Consider the following 20,220-nt stretch of genomic DNA (forward strand, 5'->3'; position numbering starts at 1 on the left):
ATTTTTATTTCCAAACTGATTTTAACCAGTTCTATAGTAAGGTAACATTCCAATAGACAATATGCAAAGCTTTTTTTTCAGTTTACAGCAGTATTTATTACACAAAATTTAAGTAAAGCTTAACATGCCGATCTTGCCCCGGTCTCCCCTATAATCTCTTTATGGAGAAAATGGTGCACATTTTTTATATCCAAGCTCAATATTCTAAAATCTTTATTAACATTAAATAAGAAAAAAATTGTTAAAAATATAAAAAATCTAATTATATCAATGTAAACGATTTTAATAATATCGTTGATTATAACTGGAGAATACCCAGGCTCAACATCAGAGTAAAAAGCCACAAAATTAACGAATTCAGTACTTGACATTAAATTTTATGTACTTTACAACTTAGAGAAATTCCTTAAATATAAAAAAGTATATTTGATAATTCAATTAATAGCATTAAAAATACCGACCAGTTTATTGAAAACCTCCAAAAACTTAGTGTAAACAAAGATGTTGAGGCTGGATATACCCTTCTACCCATTAAAAGTTTATGATAGATACATTACAAAGTGTAAATTGTGACAACTGGATAACTCAACTTGTCGAATTTGTTTTAGTTAACAATTATTTCATTTGTAATGATAATTTTTTTGACAATTAGAAGGCATATTTATAGGCTCTTGCATCGGTCCAAAACTTCGCTGTGTAATTGTATATAATCGTCTACTTTGTTGTTTTGAACATGAAATCGACCGACTACAAATCATACTTCAATACTCCAATAATATCCAGAACAATATATGGAAATGGATAACATAAATGATGACAAGTTAAATGTTTTAGCTATCACTGTACAAAGATATGATAATTTTATCACCTTTAAAAACTACATTAAACCACGTGAATTCGAAAAAGTAATCAATTTCTATTCCAGTATACTTATGTATAGTAAAAAGAACATATTCAATATGTATATAAACAAATTAAATCACGTGCAAGTGATATAACAGACCACGCATCTCTCAATTAAATAACTACCCCAACAAAATTATAAACAAGTGGCTGCATAACCACATAATAAAACAACCTAAAACAAAAATGATTTATTAATTAAAAAAACTAGATTATGTCTCGATACTTTTTCAAAATATCCAACGAATATTAATAACAGATAATATCATTTTAGCCCCACACTGAATAACAAAACCGAAAATTTCTTAACAATCAAAGAACAAATTAATAGTAAAATGGATGTTTTTTTATACATTTCAACGGAAATATATTTCTTTTTAAAGGTACACGTAACCTCTTATTAATTTTTTACAAAATTTTATTATATTTATTTATGTATTTTTAATATATTTCAATTTTACTAGTACTAGCCCAAGGTTTTTAAACGATTTAACAAAAATAATTTAATTTGTACAAGTATACTGCCTCGTTATTTTAATAACATTTTACTACTACCTTCATTTAGTTACTTATATTTTAAAATTTATATCAGTTTTACTTATTTTACCTCACGATTTTAATAATTAGATATTCCAGCTGTCACTATAATAATTTTTAGACAATTATATTTTTTGAGAAAACTTTTGTAAGCGTATGTTAAATATAATTTATTACATTCTGTAATTTTTTGCTGATATATTTAATACAATAAGAATGAAGAGAAGCAGAAATACAGTTTTTGTGTGATTTGTTCGCAACACTAACTCTGTGCTAATTCCGTAGGAAATACAACTAATTGAGAGAATTGAGAGAACAGTAAGCAATCAAGTACTACATAAATTACGATTTATCGAATATAATTCTCTAATTTTAATCATTTCAATTCTATGATTCTTTCTGTTGAAAGAAACAAATTATTGTGGATTAGAGATAAAGAGAAAAAAGTAGAACTACTCTCGACTTTTCTCTCTAACCAAACGAGAACGGAAGTACGTCAGTGCGAAGTTTTGACAACGAGAAACAGGAAACAACACTAAACTTGCTTAGTGTTGTTTTCTGTTTCTTAAATCAGTAATGAATTAAAGTGCTTTTAGACAGCCGGAGGGCATCGGAGGTTACTTACTATTCTGGGGAAGGGATGTGGGGTCGAATCGGGTTATCAACCCCAGAAATTTTTTATGGGTGGTTGGACCTCGTTTTTCGCCTCCCGGCCGCCCATCTGGGCCTGAACTTCGATGGATACGAGTAAAAAGGCCCTTTCCTGTCTCTCGATGGGTATGAGTAAAACGGCCTTTTAGTCCTTGATTGGTATGAGTAAGAAGGCCCTAGTAGTACGGAAAAGACAAAAATACCTCTTAAAATAAATTTAGAAAAAAAAAGGAAAAAGAAACTAAACTGTGAGCGCCGACGGAAGTTTTAACTTTTCATAAAGTAGTTTCATTTTCAACGTCCAATCCTACGCTTACATGATAAGATACGGAACATATGAATACAAATAGCAGCTATAATTATCCAGATCGTAACTTGTTTGATATCAAAAGGGGTAAGTTGAGCTGTGTTGTTTAATTTTAACGATAAATAAGGACGAATCTGTTGAAGTTCGTTAGGCTAAATACGAGTTTTTAGAAATACGAAGCATTCTTTATTAATGAAGGTGCCTAAACTCAATATACAGAAGCATATTTAAGCGATAGATGCTACTAATAGTATTATTTTATAAAATTAATATAAGAAATATAATTAATAATCATGCGAATAAGTTGTAATATTGTTCAAGAACAGGAAAAATATAGAAAAACGAGTTTATTATAGGTGAAGGTCATTGAAATTCTTGATACATATACTGTATTAATCACTGTTCCAGTTATTAGTATAGCAACATAAGCATCTGTGGGATACGTTTTTTTATTAACCGTCGATTCACTAAATTTCACGGAATCATATAGATTTAATGATCTTGGATTTAATTTCTTTGGATGATGATAAAATATTTTTTCTAAGAATCCGAAAGAAGTTTTTTATATACACTTTTGATTTATGTTTTAATTAATTCTGTTGAACTTAATTAACTTTCCTTCATTTTTGTTTATTTATTTACTAATTTTTCGTAATTACGATGTGAAATTACACGATGTTTAATACAGAAAATTTGTGACCCCTCTCGGGAAAAATCAAAAGTGATCGCAAAATAGAGGTTCCTGTCTTCTTTAAACCAACGGAAATGTTTTGGGGAATGTTCGTGGTCTCAAAGGGAAGTTATACTGTATTTCTTGTATAGCATATAAATTAATCCGCGGCATTCCTATTTCAGGAAAATTAATCAGGCACTCATCACTTAACGACCTAGTTTCGTTCCTACGACTAGGTCGATTAACGTTTTATTTATTAAGGATAAAGAAATAGTCTAAAGGAAACATCGAATCGATTGCATTGCTTTAATTTACAGCTCTTACATGTTACAAAATATAAAAATGTAATCAGGCCAAAATTTAAAAGTTCATTCATTTAAAAGAGTCATACAAAACAATATTATAGTCATCCAATCTTTGAAAGGATGATAGTGGCTCCAGGTCATCATTGTCATTTTCGGAATTATTAGGAGCTGTACAGGGCCCTGGTAAGGGGGCATTTACAATATTTTTTTATAAAACTTATCCCTAAGCTCAAAATTAAGCTATTTGCCACTTTATAATAATTAAAACTATAAAATATTTTTAACAATAAAATGTCGTAACGGATGGAGCCACATATGTAGTTTTAAATATTGAATGGAAAGTTAAGCAACTCGTTGCTAGATTTTTATATTTTCTACTTTCGTTTTTGTTGATTGATTTTATAGAGTTTTTTTAATATTTCATACTAGCTCTGTACTTGTTGTCTTCTTATTTCATTCTATTTTTGTCTTGTGGTATGCGTTTTATGCTTTATTTTATACATTTACTTATATTGATTTTCGTTTTATTGAATAATTTTATGCAGCTTTTAGTATTTTTATAATATTTCTGTATTTGTTTACACAGCTTTATGATTTCAGTTCAGAGTTATTAATAATTTTAGCGTACATAACTTTTGCTTTTTAAAGTTTTTGACTTTAAAACCACGCGACTGTAATTTACGTAGTATTTATGAATAAAAAATGGCCGAAAGAGGCCCTTGCGCCATTAAACAGATAGATCACGCGAGAAGTGGCTGTATTTTAAATTTATAGAAATATGAGAAATATTTATTTCTGTTATAAATTATTTTAGTAATATTTAGATGTATAAATTAGTCATATATTTAAAAATAAATTTTCTTTAAATCATTACAAATATATTTCAGATTTATTATTTTAAATTCTTTAGTCAAAGTTATTCCAACGAATCGAAATCATACATTAATAATATGGCCGAAAAGAAAGGTGCTGGTAAGTAAACTAAAATATATACTTTATTTTAAATTTACTTAATTACCATAAATGAAGTTTTGCCTAGATTAGAAAATATACCGAACAACAGGCCGTTACTGTGAATCTATATTTACATATACTGTACTGCTAATTGTCTTTATATAATGATATACCATGCAACTTGGATTTTTAAGAATATCCAAGTTGCACGAAATCCAAGAGATGGAAGAATTCTGTGGCGTGTAGTTACACCATTAACACTGGAATTCAATTGATTTCAGTCTTTTAATAATGAAGAAAGTAATAATTTAAAATTGTTGCATTTAAAGTTAGCGTTGAAAGACATTATTTTGAATTGTGTCGCCACTCAGTGATAATTTATTTCGGATTCTTGGTTAAACATGCGATTTTTTTTCGGGATTTTTTTTTGTGTGCCTAACATCTAAATGGGTTAATCTACTATAAAAAGTCCTGGGAGGCACTTCTTCGGTAGAACGCCCGTGTTGTGCTCCCTTATATTCTACCAATCCAATTGAAATTATGTTTGTTTTCATAAATTCACTTTATTATTGTAATCTTAAATCTACGAAAAATCAACTTATCATAAGTTTGTTTAGATGAACTTGAGAGTATGATATAACATTGATTCTCTCTTTTTTACCATAATTATGCTTTTCTTCGATTTATTGAGGTTTATTTCCAATTATATCTTATAAGCCAAAAGATTTTACGAAATATAACTGATTCTTTATGATTTTTCTTATTATATTTTGTAGTACTTTCTGAAAAGTGTCTTTTTATTTTATATCCGAAAAAAAATCGAAAATATTTTACCAGTATTAAGTACAAAATAGAATCGTCCTACATTCTTGTACTGTAGTTACGGAAGAAAATGAGATTTCTTCATGTTAGAAATTTTCAGTTGCATAAAATTTGATTTCATTAATTAACCTTCACAACATTTTGAGACATTCCTAGTGAAAATATGCAAAATTAAAATCTACATTTAAACGAATATTTTGACAAAAAGAGTGGGAAAATTACAATATGTAAAGCTCTAGTGTAAATAGGCAGACCCAAAAGTGGTCGAGTGGATGAAACCTCTGAACACACGTAGTTGGTCATGGATTCGCGCCTGACCAACTAACTGGCCACTTGGAGTTTTCCGGATTTTCTTCACGTATCTACTGTAAATCTAAATTGGGGCCAGTTTCAAATAGAAAGTCTTCTTATTCCCTCTTGACAGAGTGCCTCTCATTAAACAGAACCTAAACCATTCCATATAGTAACAACTGAATAATATTATAAGCCATTTTCTAGAAAGTATTATTTGAGAATTGTCATAAGTTTCGAGCAACCTCTGAAATAATGTCGTGCCATAAGAGATTATAAAAGAACTTTCTCCCAGATAATTAATGTTTTGTGGTATCTCATAACTGCATTTTCATAGTTTAATTGTAATCTCACTGTTAATTAATTAATATATAATTTATATTTTATGTTAATTCGTAAAATAAAATAATACAATAATAATGATAGGAAAAGAATTATAAACTATTTTCTACTTTATTTTCTTTTACCAGGGTATACTTTGTGTGTTAATTTAAACGTACTGTAGTTTCGTTTAAATTTGTTTATTTTAACTTAAACGTATTCAGCTTTATAGGTGAAGGTCATTGAAATTCTTGATACATATACTGTATTAATCACTGTTCCAGTTATTAGTATAGCAACATAAGCATCTGTGGGATACGTTTTTTTATTAACNTTTACCAGGGTATACTTTCTGTGTTAATTTAAACGTACTGTAGTTTCGTTTAAATTTGTTTATTTTAACTTAAACGTATTCAGCTTTCAGTAATTTCTTTATATTTTTCAGGAAATATTATAATTAATAAAGGTCAAGATTTACATGTTGGAAACAGATATTATTGGAATCAGGTTAATGATAGGAAAAGAATTATAAACTATTTTCTACTTTATTTTCTTTTACCAGGGTATACTTTCTGTGTTAATTTAAACGTACTGTAGTTTCGTTTAAATTTGTTTATTTTAACTTAAACGTATTCAGCTTTCAGTAATTTCTTTATATTTTTCAGGAAATATTATAATTAATAAAGGTCAAGATTTACATGTTGGAAACAGATATTATTGGAATCAGGTTAAAGTTATTAACAGGCGGAAATCTATTATCACTCGACATTTCCTGCTATATATGAAATAAATAAATTAATAAATACGTTTAAATTTATCGCGACCTCCAAATTAGACGATTTTTTGCGAATTTTGTCTGTAACATTTCTTTATAACGACTGGATGGTCGAGCGGTTAGGGTATAAGCCCACGGCTTTGGTGTTCTGGATCTAATGCAGACGGGTGAAAAAACTCCAGGAATTTGTCGGAAAATGGTCTGTCCGGATATGTCGAGCTCCATCCCTAACCACCCGGCCATCACGTTGTGGACATGGCCGTAATGGGCTTGCCAAAAAAGACCTTCTTAGTGTCCACAAGGCGTAAAGAGATTTTTAAAAATTTCATTATCAACAACTTTTCAGCAAAAATTACCGCTCAGGTACCCAATATATTCTGAATAACTTACTATAGATCAAAATTTCCTGATAGAGATTACATTTGAACTAGAAACAGAAAGTATCAATTCATTCTTCTACTTTAGTTTCGAATTTAAATTTAGATAACGCTCATGGTCACTCAACAAAGCCTAATGATTTGTGCCAAAACTTTAAACTCATCTGTTTTTAACGTTCAATTGCCCGACTTAAACTTCACGAATGTTTTCAGCAGTACTTTTTATCTTAAAATTTTTTCAACATTCTATCAGATTCTTCTGCTGTTGTTTTTACAATTGCCTGGCTAAATGTCTTACTTAGGTAAGACTTTTAGGCAGGCAATAGCCAGCAAAAATTAATGAATGACGTTCCTAATGTTGAACGTTCAATGAAAGTCAACCGGGGAATATAAAAATCCGTTCGCTGTCATCGAGTCATGCACCAAGAGAAAAACTTTGGAAGCAAAGTTTCCTATATTATTTTTCCGAGTTTTTGTTCTCTCCTTTCGTTTTAAACTAAAAGTATCTAATTTTAAGTTTGTAAAAGTATAACGGAGATTTTATTTCCAGATTCTGAACGGATGCTAGAGATAGACGACTTGTATTTAGTTGCAGAAAAAATTTCCGGCTCGTGGAGGAAGTTGGCTCGTTTTCTCCCACCGAGTAAGTTTCAAATGTTATGAATTACTTCATCAATGATTATACTTTACATTCAAAATATTAGAGAACCTAATGATATGTCATTTCTGAGATCGCATAGTTCTTTAAACTACTATATTATATAGGCATCAATTGCAGCATCTTATCTTTTCTTACTGCGGATTTCAGTTCTCCAACTGATGACCATAATTTCTTTCTATCTTCTGAAGTGTGACTTTTCTATTTCTGTATACAACAAACATAAGCATTTGTTCTTTCTTGTGACTACGTCATATCCCCTGTATTTCTGATACATATGCTTCTTAAAATGGCGCTCTCTAGTATTTTGAAAGGATAGTATATTATCTATCATTTAAAAAATAAAAACTTAGTAAAATTGTTTCTTTCTTTTTATGAAAATTCACAGAAAATGTATTCACCGAAGCACAATTGTCAACACTGCAGACTGATAATAATGGTGATCTAGAGGAAACAATTATTCAGATGCTGCAGTTGTGGAAGGAACAATATCCAGAGTATACTACTGTTGGCAATTTAGCAATAACTCTTCAGTCCATAGGAAAAGCTGATATTGCGAAAGAACTACATCCTTAATTAATAACACCGTTCGGGAGAAGTTCATAAGAATTTTTAATAAAATTATCATCGTAAATATTTCGGATTGTTAGAGTTAATAAATATATTATTGTATAATTTACATGTTTATACAAGTTATTTTTATATTATTAGTACCTGTTTTTAAAATTAAATTTTTTAGCAAATAATTTAGAAATAAATTCTAAAAAATTTGAATAGTTTATAAATTATGTAATACTGTACAATTTTAAATTCGGAGAAAGAATAAATAAACCCCGGAGTTTGGCATCGAACTTTCAAAACACTGAAAGGTGACAATTCTCTTTACATAAGTGTGAATATTTAAACAAATAACTGAACTTATAATTATGTTGCCGATAAGAAAACGTTCGACTATAAAGGCAATAATCAAACAAATGACGAGTCTAAAAAATTATTTCCAACTGATAATTGAGAAAAAATGAACTACAAGTTGCGTAATTTTTCCGGTAAAAAATTTAAAATTGCGTGTCTCGCCACGTGTTACGATAATTTATTTTAAAACATTTTATATTATTAATTGTTATAAAATATCAAAGAGATTAATTTTGAGGTTAGATATGAGTTTAAAAAAAATTGTAAATTTTAATAACGAGTAAAATCTTCATTAAGTATGTCTGCACTCGACATATGACCCTTCTATCTTCACACTTCTAGACTTTTAACCACCAAAATTTAATAGTACCAATGCCCCTAATATATAAACCTGCCCGCAAAATTTTAGACATTTTTGACTAAAGAAACAAGAATTATTTATTAACTATCAAAGTGTAAGTTCGCCGACTTCCGGGGGGAATCGTTAATCCCGCGTCAGGATGATCTAGGGTCGTTCGCGTGTGGGTGTGGCGGAGGAGACACAGATGACAAGTATCTGACAAAAATCTGTTTAATTTAACAGGAAATAACTTACACTATGCACAAAGTTCCTTAACCAATTAAATGTTCGTAAGTTTTAAGTGTCGAGGATGTTTTTCTATCGTCCCTCGGAGATGGGCCCCGGGACTGCGGCAGGTAAAGGCTGGTATACACGGTAAGGAAATCCTTTGAGGATTAACCGTTATTTCTTTTTCTATCTATCCATTTTTAAATAAAAACAATTCTTTATACGTTGGGAGATATTTTAATGAGTTTTGTAAATTACTATGTTCGATCCAGCCAGTTATATCCGAGTTTTTTTCGTCTGTTAAGCACATCCTTTGAGGATTTCCTTACCGTGTATACCAGCCTTAAGGAGACTTGTCGGTAAGCGTCGGCGGCACGGCTCTCTCGATGGTCACTAGTGCGAAATCTTCGTCTTCTGTGCGTCGACACACAGTGAGTTTTTCGCTCCGGAGTGCAGGTACTCCGTAGTACAGTTTACGGAAGAGGTCCTCCTGTCCTTCAAGATCGGGGATTATATCAATCTCCGTTCTCTAATTTGTTTCTTCTGATTGGCTCCCTCGTCTGTCTCTAAGCGAAAGACGATTCCTTTTCGAGTCACGAGAAAGATCCGCCTTGAAGAATCTACTTGACACCATCCGTTATTCTGGATGCAAAATGTTGATGGAACTTTGAAACTTGCGCTCATATTTTCCACCATTGTTGTCTAGTCTGTGACGTTTTTGAAATTTAACGACACGACGCGATGCCCTTTTTCGTCATTAATCTTTCCTCTTTTCAAAATTTCTATGTTCTAATTATGTGCATATGAGCGACTCTTCAAAGGTCCATCTCTACTGGAGGTCGTTTGTTTACAATTATTAATCATTTAAAATTATTGCGTTCCGTTTACATCAATAGCGTTTTTTTTCTCTCGTCGCGGTTTCATATGACTAACACAACTAATTCGATCTTTGATCGGTTTTTAACAATAGACGATTTTTTCTAGTTTCGTTTAAAAAAATTTCTAATAATAAATATTTAATTTCAATTCATTTTTTGGGGCCTCACAAAAGTAGGTCAACAAATCGTCCCCCACCCAAACCCATACATACAGAAAACCCCAAACTTTTAGCATTTCTCGACGTTTCAAGGTCTTTCGAGTCCAAAATTGTAAAAGTTTTTTAGAGGAGTTATTTTAGACCATTGCCATACTTTTTCCTGTTATATAGGCCTATCGGAGCCCGGAAAGTAGTAGTAAAAGTAATAGTTTTTTAGTCTCGGATATGTTTATCTACAGATTAATTAAATAATCAACCGCAGTTGCAATGTATTAATGAAACCGAAAGCCTGAAAATGAGAGCATTCTGTTGGGAAGCCAATTACTTTCTTTTTGCTTTATTACACATAAATAGGTAATTATTGTTTTTATCATAACTTAATGTTAAATTTATTTCAATTTCTCGGCTGTTATAGTGTAACACGGGAAAGTATTGTAATTGTAATTGAAAGTACTGTTTGAGATCTTTTAATCCTTAAAATAAAAAGAAGGGCGAATTCCAGGTGTGAAAAGGAAATTAAACTGACCTATTCAGACCCTTCTAGAGCCATTTCTGCGTATCGGATTTTGATGAAGCTTTGTATATACGTTAAACAGGCCACGGGGAAGAGATTTCTGCAATAAAAGATGTCACCACAGTATGACTGTTTTACGAAATTCTTACGCAAAATAAGCAGACCTATTAAAGAAGAATACATTCAAAACCTGAAAGTCATTCTGAGCGTCTTTAATTATACCCTTAAAGAAAAAAGACAAAGCTTTATTGGTGAAACTGTTTTATCAGGACGATGGCAATAGCTTAGCTGCACTGAGAAATTGTTGCTGTCGTGCTTGACAGAGCCTCCAGTTCACAAGTAATTCATGACAGTAGAAATAGAAAATTAGACTTGGGAAAGGAAAATTAATTCAGTATACATTTTTGGAATGTCGAAAAAAGATAAATTTATGGGCCACGCAAATGACGTAAATTTTTTCGTCACTGATAGTGTATTTCTACCAAGGATATATAATGTTATTAATGATTTTTGTAAGATGACGGAGATGAAATGAAATATTTATAAAAAGTAAAAACATTTTAATGAATCTAAAAATGTGCAATTTTAATATTTATTTTGATAAATATCGAATCTTTAAACAATTATTAAATTTTGTATTACGTTTTTATTAAATATAAAACTTTATATACACTTAAGACAGTTCGATTTACAAATTTAATTGTCGAAATAATTATAATTCTGGTTTGGATGTATACGGACTACAATGTTTTCTTATTTAAGTTCAACGTTGAAATGGTTTTCCTCTCTTAGTGCATACTAGTGGCAAATATCTGCTATTTATGGTGGAATTTGTTAACAGTTGAACGCCGGTTTAAATACAATGTGAATGTCCGTATAATATAAGTTGCCTTGACGATTAAACAATAACGTAACGCAGTATTTAAACTCGACAAACACTGCCTTACGTTTGTCACTTTGCCGACTATCAAACTGTCGGACTTTAATTTAATCGAAAAGGAACAACGAGTCCTCTGGCACTGCCAAAATGTCTGTCAATCAATTGAAAAAGAAAAAACCCAATCGAAAAGTCAAGTCCAGTGAATTAAATCGTAGCCGGATGAAACGTCATTTCCGGGTGAAAAAGTTGTATTTGGGTGGCAGAGTCTGTATTCGGTGAAAAGTCGACATCGGGGGAAGATAACCTCGGCAGAGAAAAGCTTTATTTTATGCAACAGAAGAAAAGCCTCTTTCGCTTGACGGAAATTTCCACGATCACTTTCGATTCCTATCCTACATCGTGTGATCGACACTTCACCGTTTATTCTGCAACTTCCGGGTATCGTCGTTGCAGATAGTTGACCACAGAGGCGCTATCGTTCGGAGTGATGATAACCACCCGTTTGTTGTCGGGTGTAGGCGACCCGCGCTCTCCGTTCTCCTCGACATCCTTCGGAAGCACCCGAATCACTCGAAACGAGGTGGAAAACGCCGAGGCGCCTTCTTCCTTCTCACCATCTGCCGAGGTGCATCACTTCTTTAATTCTTTGAAATTATCCATTCTGCAAAAGAATACAAGTCGTAATAGTTAAGAAAACATTCATTATGTCTTAATTTTATGTCAATTGTAAGATTTCTAATAAAAAATCATTTAAAGGAGCAAATTTCATGTGGGATATGATGCGTATATAACTATATCAATGTAATGTATTTATTAATTTCTATTTTGCTTTAACAAGTCGATTGGATTTGAACTTAACGAAAATTAACAACGACAAGAGTGAAAAGTATGTCCAAAATAAGCGGAATGACCCCATTCGTCGTCTCTGTGAAGAAAGCGCGCAACGATCGATTGTTATGCAAATAGAGATTTGTCGGAAAATCATGGACACTAATTGTGATATTCGGCTTAACAATCTTCAAAAATACCTAAATATAGAAAGATCGTAGTCTAAACTTACCGATAAAATCGCAGCAATGAAGAAAAACTTAAAGAAACACTTGAAATAAGTAATTTTCAATCGCACGAACTGAATAACCAACTGTTCGCAATATTATAAATCTCATTCTAGATGTGTAAAGCAATACGTTAGACAAAAGAGGTGAGGAAATAGCCTACACCTCTAATACGATTTGTAATGCGAGTTGTCTCCTGGCTTATGATGGATTGATTCGAAACACGGAGAATAGCTGATGACTCCATTTATCAGTTATAAGTGTAACTGATAACTGAATCCTAGGCAGTGTTGCTCGCGTCCATAGCTTACCCTGTATTCAAATTCGTCTGTCCAACTACGCAAATTGCCACTGGAAATTAACATTCAATACGAAGCAAGAAATCTCCGTAGACAACAGCTTTATCTTATAAAGTACCGGGTGTCAGTACTTGGGACGGACACGAACTGGGAATACCGGGTGCTGCTGTCACTATTTTTGTTTTCTTTCATTCTTCGACGTATTTTTTCTCCTTCGTGTAATAAAATTTATCACTCGGCGCAGTAATTTTTCTTTAATAAATTATATTAAGCAAACATTTCATTTCTATAACCTCTCGCTTCCCGTACATTGCTTTAAAAGTTCTCAGTAAACATACCTTGTATTAATTTAAAAGGCAAACTGGGCGTTTAAATGCCGTTATTACGTGTAAAAGTACATACTACAGCTATCATCAAAATCAAGCAATAGCCTATTATATCCTATTATATATAGATATTTATTTGTAATTATTAATTTAACAAAATATATGTGAATTGTTTAACACACGCAGACAAAAAAATTAATTTATATAATAATAAATTACATACGTTGCTTACGTAATTTCCACTCTTTTAATTTTTAGAAAACGTGTTTATTTCTCATTTAAAAATTGATGTTAATAGAATACCAAAAAATAAAAATTGAGTATTTCCCCATATGTAGATCGCTGAAAAGCTGGAGAAAGTCTGGAAGGTAAAAACGAGTTTTAAATTAAAAATTTAATAAAATTTTTAAAGTATACTGATTAAAATATGCAGCCAAGTGGAAAGTTACTCAGTAGAAACCAATAATTTGCCACAATTTTTTAAAATTAACAACAAATTCGAGGTTACTGTCAGGTAATATTAACAAGAGTACCGGATCAATAATCTGTATATATTTCAATATTTTCAGAGTGACGATACACTGGAATTGGTGTCGTACAACGCGTACACCACCAAAACAAATTGGCAAATTACAGTTGTACAAAATTAGGCAGTTTAAAATATAGCCAGTTTTCTGGTAATTCCAAAATTAAATAGAAGCCGGATATGTGGTCCAGTACTGTACTAATGCTGCGGTAAGAGAAATTCAATAATTAGTAATTGATATTTGTTTAAATTGGAAATTAAAAGTTAACTATAATTTGATATTTTTTAATCTTTTATATCAGTTGATTCATACTATTTCCTTTGTCTAAGTTATCGTGATTATACAGCAGAGTACAGAATTGATAATGAGCATTTCGTAACTTTCTTTAATTAGAGCTGCGAATTCTTTAGGACAGTTGCGAGCAGTAAATATTTTGGCAGTTCTTACATACGTAAAAGACATCACTTTTCAATAAATATGATGAAAATATTGGATTCCATTAGAAAAACATTAGTCAATAGTTTAATATTATATGCCTGACTATAACTAATTTAGATCAGTGTTCACACTGTATAACGGTCTACACTACAATACGCTGATCCTCTTACGAATGTCTTAAAGGTAGTCGTGTTTTTCTTTCAACAATTATTAACTTACAGTCGGTGATGGTCAGATGAAGCAGATATGACACCAAGCTATCCCTAGTGGGGGAACCGGAATCAAATTTGGATCCAGGAATTTTTCGTGATCTGTTCCTCGCCACTTCGCCGCCCCATGATGTTATGGAAAAAACCTGCTCTGTGCCCAAATTTAAACACATAAATATTGATTGATACCAAAACCAATAGTATTCACTTCAGTTAACAACCAGCGACATGCATCCAGAACGTAAAGGCACCGACAAGTAAAATTTTCTCCCCAAAACAGATAACTTCTACATTAACCTTTATGCATAGATTTATGCACGATCATTGTGACTTTTTTAGTGACTTACAATGGGAAAGATCGACCGATGCAGAACGATACTTGACATTTTTGAGATTTTGATCGGAATTTGAATCTTCTTGAGAGTGACAGGCTGACTCTTTACTCGGCTGTTAGTCCATCTTCAAACATTTAATTCATCTGATAAAGTGACGAATCGTTTTTTTTTCTTCAACGATTACAATTCGACAGTAATGGATCAGCCTGTTAGCAGTAGATTAGCTCACAGATCAAAAGAATTAAAAACATGGATCCAGATTCACGAAAGCGTCGTAAGTTGCGATACCAGAAAATTTGGTATTCACAGACAACTGAAGATGGTCGTTGAGTATCGTATTTAATCGCATATAAAACGACCTCACATATAGGACGAGGTGTGACTTTAAAGATCAAAATAAAGAAATTTAGATTTATTAATACAATTCTAATTTTATTTCGTTTAATCACAAATAAAATATCAAATAAACGTAAATGTACACATTGTCGCGCAAAAATTACTAGAATTTTAGACTTTAAGGAAAAATTTTGTAAAATCGACAGCATAATTTGTTCGTGTAAAACTGGACAATCGGGAACCTTTTCTTTGCCAATTATTAACAGTCGAATCAACTCTTCGTCGATTACGTTTAAGAGTTTCTTCGAATTCTGATTTCCGAATAATCATCTGTTTACGCGTGGGAATGAATTAAAATTATATCGTGATTTTGGAATTTCAATCTGGAATTCAATTCATAAGCTTTGCTTTTCCAATTGCTATTTATCTTTACTCCCCACAATATACAAGAATGATTGAAACGACCCTGATAAACTACTCATGTTTTTAAATACAAAAGGGTAAGCATCCGGTAAAAAATGTGAATACACGGTTTACAAAAATTATTTGCAAAAACGCAAAGAATCTTTTGCTCGCGCATATAGGACGACCTAGGAATTTGAAGCCGTGATAGATAAATAAAAACTTCATCTTATATGCGAGTAAACACGGTATTTAGCTTTCCCGATTGACGAATTACACAATTCATCGAAGATTTATCGTCCATTTCGTCTGTCGATCGAAGACATTTTGTTAACGGAATTAATCTGATACTATCGAATGTCGAGGGAAACGATTTCAGTTTAACACTATTCACTTCTTTGCAAATTAGTCCTAATCTCCAATTTCCTACCTTCTCTGCGAGAAGGTGTAAAGGAGTCAATGTCCGATCGTTATTTTATGTTTTGGGGCGTTATTTTTATTTAATTAATTTTCTTTTTGGGGTTCTTTTTTTGTTAAGGACAAACTCCTAAGCACCAGTGACCATAAAAGAAAAAGCAAACTTAGTTTGCATCGGTGCCTGATCCTGGAACGACATCTTATGTAAATTAAGACAGTGCGGAGCTGCACTCGAGGTAGAATAAAAGGCGGCATATCCACGACAGAGTTAGTTTTCAGGTGACAACCGTGGTAGAAACGTCTGGGATCAATTAGAGGAAACAATATCTTTTTGCTGTAGAATCTTTTTGAGGTGGAGATAAAAGTTTTGTTGAGTTGGATATTATAAGTATTATTGTCTTTGATTATTGATTTTTGTTGCAACTTTTCCAGTGTTCAATTATTTAACTTACTGTTGGGACAATAACCCATTATTGTTTTTTGTCAAGATAATAAATCTTATATTTATTGTGAATTATTATATGTGGTTGTGAAAATTATTGGTTATTTTTATTTTGGAAAGTCCAGGCCTGGTACTTGAACCCTACTATTGTGTAATCCCTTTTTGTTTTCGTATAAGGTGCGTTACAAAGTAACAGTTGAATCTATCTTCCCTTCTATTGTTGTTATTATTCTTTTTTACTGTTTTGATAATCAAAGTTTATTCTGAAAATTTAACGAAAAATTGTAGTGTAAATCTAGTAGAAAAATACATAAACTAGAAACTTTTGGTAATTTCTACAAACCCACCTATATACTAAAAAGTAATTCCTATTTAAATTCTGGATACATATATATTTAAACATCATCACTCTTACAGCATGATAACGAAACTTTTTCACATTTTAAACAGTTCATTATATTATATTGTAATCCCTGTTTAGACAAACAAAATAGTTATCATTATTGGGCGAAACTTCAAAAAATTGTAGACCTATAAATTCCTGTTGTCTGTCCATCAGTCTTTTTTTAACCTCAGGAAAGATAGATAGATGAAAGTAAAACGAGATGTGGATAGCTTCGGGGCAAAAGGTCCCATTTATGTATATAAGAACGTTCGGTCTGAACCGGACGTTACGTTATTTTAATTTAAAATTTTCCCTTTAAAAGGTGTTAAATAGATAACTTGCATGACTCTACTGCTAACAGGAAAGTATGATGTACAGGGGAAAGACACTATTAATTTGAGGTGGAGAGCATATATTTTAAATTAAATTAATTAAAAATATGNTCATTTGTTTATAATTTTGTTGGGGTAGTTATTTAATTGAAAGACACAGGTCTGTTATATCACTTGTACGTGATTTAATTTTGTTCATATAATATTAAATGTGTTCTTTTTACTATACATAGGCATACTGGAATCGAAATTGATTACTTTTCCGAAGTCACAAGGTTTAATGTAGTTTTTAAAGGTGATAAAATTATCATATCTTTGTACAGTGATATCTAAAAAATTTAACTTGTCATCATTTTCGTTTTCAATTTCAAAGCATATACTGTTCTGGATATTATTAGAGTATTAAAGTATGATTTGGGGTCGGCCGATTTTATGTTAAAAACAAGAAAGTAGTCGTTAACATGACGACTATAAACAATTACACAGCGAAGTTTTAAACCGATGCAAGAGCCTATAAATATGTCTTCTAATTGTGTAAAAAATAATTATTACAAATAAAATAATTGTTAACTAAAACAAATTCGACAATTTGAGTTATGCAATTTCTGCAGTTTATGCAAATTCTCTGTTATATACAAGTATAACATTGGGAAAGTAAAAACGGTAATTGTCTTAATTAAGCCAATATCAAAATGTTCTATTTATTTAAATGAATTTATGTGAATAATTTGACAGAAAAACTTGAAAGTAGTTGTATCAGTATGTTTATATAAGATTTTATAAAATGTATATCTCCTGAAAATAAAAGCAACATGATATGATATAAGTTTGAAAGACTGAAGGTCAATGCTATTTATTCTGATTAAAATTATCGATTCATCTAATTAATTACATTAGAATTAATTAAACTAAATGTTCATTTATGACTTCTTATCATTATTATTTTATCGCGTTATTATAATTTATTAGCATTATTGTTATTATTCCTCGCATTTAAAGCTTTTCTTATTTTGTTCTAAAATTCCTTATTTTTCTTATCTGTAAATGTAATAACTAATGATGTGCCGGATCGTTAAAAATGTATATCCGCGGATACGGATACGGATACGGATCTCTACTTTCGTACTCAGTCGGTGCCGGTCCGTGTGACCTTGGACCGATAGTTGACGCTTCGCGTTAATAACGCGACGTGTTTTGACTCGCACTGAGCGTGTTTTTGTTTATAATGTGAAAGTGTGCTAAATTAGAATTCACCACAAAGGCAGACAGGATAAAGTAACAAAAGTTGATATAATTTTCCAATTAAGCTATTTCGCGTCTTTATAGTGTGAAAGTGTGATAAATTAGAATTCACCACAAAGGCAGACAGGATAAAGTAACAAAAGTTGATATAATTTTCCAATTAAGCTATTCCGCGTCTTTATACAGATTCTGTTTCGGGGGATTCCAACTTCACGGTGCAAACAGTAGCATGCGAAATTACAGCGGTAATAATAGTTCTCTGTATCCAAAGCACGTGTACAATACAGATCCCGATTGCGACAATATAACCCGGAACCTTAAAACTAACCTTAAACACTAACTTAACACTAATAACAGAAAAAGGGATAGAATTAAGAAGACAGAAAAAATGGTAGATATAGGGATATCTGGGGTTTTGTCCCTTTTTTCGGCTTGTTTCTTTATGTGTACTATTGGGTGGGATAACACACGTCCTTCTCCTATAACTGGCCACTTTTCTTCTACAATAATTAGGATTTTTTCCTTCTACAGTCGTCAATACGACCTTAAAACATGATCTTTTTTCTGAACTTATTTCTGAACTATCCGGTCATTGAAAATACGACTCCCAGTATTCTCACCTCGTNTATAAAAGTATGTTACTAGGTTTTTATTTTTTAAATGATAGTTAATATACTATCCCTTCAAAATACTAGAGAGCGCCATTTTAAGAAGCATATGTATCAGAAATACAGGGGACATGACTACGTCACAAAAAAGAACAAGTGTTTATGTTTGTTGTATACAGAAATAAAAAAATCACACTTCAAAATATAAAAACAAATTATGGTCATCAGTTGGAGAACTGAAATCCGCTGTAAGATGCTACAATCGATACATATATAATATAGTAGCCTAAAGAACTATGTGATCTCAGAAATGGCATGTCATTAGGTTCTCTAATATTTTGAAAGCAAAGTATAATCATTGATAAAGTAATTTATAGCATTCGAAACTTACTGGGTGGCAGAAAACGAGCCAATTTCTTCCACGAGCCTGAAATTTTTTCTGCAACTAAATACAAGTCGTCTATCTCTAGCATCCGTTTAGAATCTGGAAATAAAATCTCCGTTATACTTTTACAAACTTAAAATTAGATACTTTTAGTTTAAAACGAAAGGAGAGAACAAAAACTCGGAAAAATAATATAGGAAACTTCGCTCTCAAAGTTTATATCTTGGTGCATGACTCGATGACAGCGAACGTATTTTTATATTCCCCGGTTGACTTTCATTGAACGTTCAACATTAGGAACGTCATTCATTAATTTTTGCTGGCTATTGCCTGCCTAAAAGTCTTACCTAAGTAAGACATTTAGTCAGGCAATTGAAAAAACAACAGCAGAAGAATCTGATAGAATATTGAAAAAATTTTAAGATAAAAAGTACTCCTGAAAACATTCGTGAAGTTTAAGTCAGGCAATTGAACGTTAAAAACAGATGAGTTTAAAGTTTTGGCACAAATTATTAGGCTTTGTTGAGTGACCATGAGCGTTATCTAAATTTAAATTCGAAACTAAAGTAGAAAAATAAATTGATACTTTCTGTGTTTCTAGTTCAAATGTAATCTCTATCAGGAAACTTTGATCTATAGTAAGTGATTCAGAATATATTGGGTACCTGAGGAGTAATTTTTGCTGAAAAGTTGTTGATGATAAAATTTTTTAAAATTTCTTTATGCTTTGTGGGCACTAAGAAGGCCTTTTTTAGCAAGCCCATTACTCCGTCCCCAACCACCCGGCCATCACGTTGTGGCCATGGCCGTAGGCCATGTTCACAACGTGATGGACATGTGATTGTGATGGACGTTGTGATGGACATGTGATTGTGATGGACATGTGATTGTGATGTCCACAACGTGATGGACATGTGATTGTGATGGACGTTGTGATGGACATGTGATTGTGATGGACATGTGATTGTGATGTTCACAACCTGTTGGGACAATAACCC

General features: G+C 31.7%; 2 long non-coding RNA genes across 5 annotated transcripts in view; both read left to right on the forward strand.

Annotated features, from left to right (window-relative positions):
- The window catches only part of LOC111634396, a 28,137-nt gene extending 21,861 nt beyond the window's left edge, over positions 1–6,276 (forward strand). The window contains exons 1-3 of one of the 4 annotated variants that reach the window (XR_002758202.1): positions 2,397–2,485; positions 4,287–4,348; positions 6,210–6,276. This is a non-coding gene — a long non-coding RNA (uncharacterized LOC111634396). Of the gene's footprint in view, positions 1–2,396; positions 2,486–2,522; positions 2,597–4,263; positions 4,349–6,209 lie in introns of those variants that run through there. The other 3 variants (XR_002758203.1, XR_002758204.1, XR_002758205.1) reach the window with 3 other exon arrangements.
- Positions 6,277–7,447: 1,171 nt separating this feature from the next.
- LOC111634397 lies at positions 7,448–8,245 on the forward strand. The gene is made up of 2 exons (XR_002758206.1): positions 7,448–7,559; positions 7,963–8,245. It is a non-coding gene; the product is annotated as an uncharacterized LOC111634397 (long non-coding RNA).
- Positions 8,246–20,220: the final 11,975 nt, after the last annotated feature.

Source organism: Centruroides sculpturatus, unplaced genomic scaffold (genome assembly GCF_000671375.1).
Source record: "Centruroides sculpturatus isolate CEXI.00-Female unplaced genomic scaffold, Cexi_2.0 scaffold644, whole genome shotgun sequence".
In the NCBI taxonomy this organism is placed as follows: domain Eukaryota; kingdom Metazoa; phylum Arthropoda; class Arachnida; order Scorpiones; family Buthidae; genus Centruroides; species Centruroides sculpturatus.